The sequence below is a fragment of the Penaeus monodon genome, chromosome 39 (assembly GCF_015228065.2).
Source record: "Penaeus monodon isolate SGIC_2016 chromosome 39, NSTDA_Pmon_1, whole genome shotgun sequence".
In the NCBI taxonomy this organism is placed as follows: Eukaryota; Metazoa; Arthropoda; class Malacostraca; order Decapoda; family Penaeidae; genus Penaeus; species Penaeus monodon.
Window position 1 is genome coordinate 28,744,610 of NC_051424.1, and position 3,659 is coordinate 28,748,268.

A 3,659-nucleotide genomic window follows, 5' to 3' on the forward strand; every position below is an offset into this window, starting at 1 on the left:
AGAGAGAGGAGAAAGAAGGGGGAAGAGGGAAGGGGGGGAAACAGGGGGAATGGGAGAGAGGAGGAGAGATAGGGAAAGGGGCGAGAACAGGAGAAAGGAGGAAGAGGAGGAAAGGAAGATAGAAAGGGATGCAAGAGAGAAGAGGAAAGCGAAAAGAGGGAAGGAAAAGGGGAGGAGAGGAAGAGGAAAGAAACGAAGGGAAGAGATGAAGGGAGGAAGGAGAGAATGAGCGATAAGATGGTGCATAGGAGAAGGGGAGAGAGGAGAAGGGAGGAGGGAAGACAAGGGAAGAGGAAAATGGGAAGAGAAGAGAATAAGAGAAGAGGTGCAATGCGAGAGAAAGGGGGAGGAGAGGTAAAGGAGAAGAAAGAGGAATTGAAGGATAAAACTGGAGAAAGAGTGGATAGGGAGGAGAAGTAAAGAAGAAGGAGGGAGATGAAAGAAAAAGGGAGATGAGAGAATGAGATAGGTAAGAGCATAATGGAGATACGAGAAAGAGGGAGATGAAAGAATGAGGGAGATAAGAAAACGAGGAAGAATGAGATAATGGGGGAAGTGAAGGAAGATGAAAGGGGAGGAAAAGAGGAAAAGGTGAGTAATGACGATGAGGAAATGGAAATGATGATGATGATAGTGATTACAATAATAACAATGACATTATTATATATATTATTACTATTATTCCTTTATTTACAAACTAAGTTACAATAAATTCACTTTTTTCATTTAATTCAATATCCATTAGTTATTTATTCCCTCTTGGACATTCAATATTTTCAATTTCTCAAATGAATATATAACCAGATGATAATAATAAGATGAATAAGGAAGACCAAAAATGAAAATGAATCAATTTCTCACAATATATATATATATATATATATATATATATATATATATATATATATATATATATATAATGAATAAATAAATAAAAAATAAAAATGCTGCAACCTGAAGATTTCTATCTATCTATCTATCTATCTATCTATCTATCTATCTATCTATCTATCTACCTACATACCTATCTGTAGCCCTCTCTCTCTCTCTCTCTCTTTCTTTTTTTCTCTCTCTATTTATCCATTTACCAATCCCTCTCTATCTACCCTTCTATCTATCTATCTTGGAGTTACTCTTATCAGTTCTTGCAAGATAACGGAAGAAGCTGATAGATCTCTCCTCCTTATCTCTCCTCTCTCCTTATCTGTTCTTCTCTTCTTTCCCTTTGTTCTTATTCGGTCTTTGTCCAATTATCATTTTTTATTTGTTATTTTCCTTTTTTTTATTGTATTTCATTTCCTCTGTCTGTCTGCTTATCTGTGTGCCTGTCTCTCTCTCTCTCTCTGTCTCTGACTCTGTCTTTATCTATCTATCTATCTATCTTCTCTTCTCTTTTCTCTCTTTCTCTCTCTGTCTCTGTCTCTGTGTCTCTGTCTCTATCTATCTATCTTCTCTTCTCTCTCTCTCTCTCTCTCTCTCTCTCTCTCTCCTTTTCCTTTTTTTCTCTTCCTTTTTACTCCACGACATAATAAACATGTCAAGATAAATTGGGTAATCCCTCCCCCCCCCACACCCAACTCCCGACCTCCGTTTTCTTTGATTGTTTTGTTGATATTGACGAATTGGTCGAAGTCCCGGTGTTTATCATGCTCTTCAATAACCCTTAAGGACATGTGCAAATGGCGGGGGAAACTCGCCTAAATTTAAAATAATTTGTTATTTTAGCTTGGGTTTTCACTTACCTACATACCTACTTAAAAAGAGATAAATTTCTGATAATGATTTTTATTTGGGGAATTGTGCATTTGTGGATATTTTCAGTTTAGGAGATTTTGCGGAGAAATATCATGGTATTGTTTTATCATGGAGAGAAAGGTGAAAATACTTAGAAAAAACAAGAAAGTGGCAGAAAATATATTACCACGAAAATTTAATATTAGTTGATTCCCATACTCAGCATATCAAAAATAAAACAAAAAAATCGGATTGAATTAGATTATATTCCAAATCAGTAAAGCATTGGCGGACTTTCTACACCAGTTAATATCACAGTATTATTAAGTCTAAAACCCATAATTAGCAAATTTTAAGAATAAAACCATTAAAATTAACAATAATATTTTTTTTCCAATTGACCCGTAGCGATAATTAACTATGCGATATTATTCTTAGGAATAATAAATAAATCAAGATGATAGAGAAGGATGGTGATAATTTGGATGATCTTTATATCTGGTGACGAAGTAGTCATATGACAAGGGTGTCATGGCAGAGGATTGTCATATTTAATCATCTTGACGTTTTTTTTTTTTTTTTTTTTTTTTTTTTTTCTTCTTCTTCTTCCTCTTCGTTTCGTTTCCTTTTATTGTTATTTTCTTGTTGGTTTAATGTGTTTTGTTTTAATTTGTTTGTTTGTTTGCTCTGTTTGTTTGTTTGTCGAGTTTGTTTTTTTTAGAAGAGAGAGGAAAAGAAGAGAACAGGAAAAATATATATATAAAGGATGGGAGCAAAAGGGAGAGAGAAAGGAAGAAGAGAACAAGACGAGAGAAGAGAATGTAGCGTAGGAGAGCAAGGGGAGAAGGGACAAGGGGGGAGGGGGGAAGGGGGGAGGAGAGACCCCCTTACGGTTCCGTCTTGTAATCAGCTGTTTATCGGCGAACGAAGGAACGGCAAATTGGACGAAATAGTTGTTGATAAGAATGAAAAGTGAAAACTAAAATCTTCCTTTTCCGTGCCCTGTTCTTGTTCTGTTCCTGTTCTTCTGCTTCCGTGTTATAATTGTCGTTTTCTGTTCTATCTGATTTTTTTTTTTTTTTTCGTTTTTTTTCTGGTTTATTTCTGGTTATACGTCTCCTTTTTTTTTTTTCTACTCCTGTTTCTCTCTCTCTCTCTCTCTCTCTCTCTCTCTCTCTCTCTCTCTCTCTTCTCTTTCTCTCTCTCTCTCTTTTCTCTCTCTCTCTCTCTTTCTCTTTTCTCTCTCTCTCTCTCTTTCTCTCTTTCTCTCTTTCTCTCTTTCTCCTCTCTCTCTTCTCTCTCTCTCTCTCTCTTTTGCTCTCTCTCTCTCTTTCTCTCTCTCTCTCTCTCTCTCTCTCTCTCTCTCTCTCTCTCTCTCTCTCTCTCTTCTCTCTCTCTCTCTCTCTCTCTCTCTCTCTCTCACACACACACACACACACACTTGCGATAATCATTGAGCCTCAATATATCATAATAATGAGAATATATTGCCATATAATTTTCTCCTTTCAATCACACACACACACACACACACACACACACACATACACACACACACACACACACACACACACAAACGTACACGGATCCTTGTCTCCACTACTTTCCGATAAATTAAAGTCCAGACTCTCGAATAACTCTGATATCAACCGATGCTGCATAAACATCTTGAAAAACAGCCAGGTATCAGCTGTGACTTCACCTAATTTGTCACGTAACCGATAACGATGTGTTACTTTATTTAGGCAGATCTTCAAAAAAAAAGTTGAAGACTGGAGGAAACAAAGTGCCATTCCACGTCCGTGCCATAAGGTGTGTTGTGTAAGGTTTCTCACATAGGTTTTCCGACTCTATGTGGAGCGCGCGTCATGGCGGGCTATGTGTATTCCGCCGCGTCTCTCTATCAAGGTTAAAAGGGTATGGAT